General features: G+C 38.6%; 1 protein-coding gene across 1 annotated transcript in view; it reads right to left on the bottom strand.

Moving 5' to 3' along the window:
* Nucleotides 1-638, bottom strand: part of ZBTB7A (zinc finger and BTB domain containing 7A) — a 22,130-nt gene that overhangs the window by 3,659 nt on the left and 17,833 nt on the right.

Here is a 638-nt window from a genome sequence, read left to right as displayed (position 1 = left end):
CTGCCTGGCAGGCAAGCCCCCGGGGCGAAGCACGAAGAAGAAAACCTCAGAAGACCTCGCCCGGGGCTTCCTGACCCCTTCTCACCTCGGGGAAAACAAGTGGATTCTGCATCTGCGGTGGGTTTTTTTTTTTATTATTTTGTACAAAAATAAATTGACTTTTAGGAATTTCTTTTTGCTCTCTCTCTCTCGCTCTCTCTCGCTCGCTCGCTCTCTTGTATTTTTTATTTTTATTTTTTTTTGTCTTTTCGACTTTTCATAGAAGTTGGTTGCAACTTGTAAACATGTTTTTAAATTAAGAATTAAGATAAAGTGTAGTACCCGTTCTGTTACAAAGTGCCAAGACTTCTATTTGTGGTTGGTTGTCTTTTTTTTGTGTTTTTTTGAGTTTTTTGTTTTTTTCCTTTCATTTTGGAAAATCTTGTTTTTTATTGCTTTTGTGACACTAGAACGCCTGGACTCTTCTCCCCTCCTCCCTGCCACCGTGAGACCCTGGGCTCCCTCGGCTCTGGCCTCGTCCACCCCACACTGTCGCCTGCTCCTCTGAGGAAAGTATATTTTATATATATATATCTATATATATCTATATATAAATTGATATATATATATATATATCCTGAGAGTATATATATATATAT

This window comes from Crocuta crocuta, unplaced genomic scaffold (assembly GCF_008692635.1).
Source record: "Crocuta crocuta isolate KB4526 unplaced genomic scaffold, BGI_CrCroc_1.0 scaffold110, whole genome shotgun sequence".
Classification (NCBI taxonomy): domain Eukaryota; kingdom Metazoa; phylum Chordata; class Mammalia; order Carnivora; family Hyaenidae; genus Crocuta; species Crocuta crocuta.
This window is presented reverse-complemented; position numbering and strand designations above follow the sequence as displayed.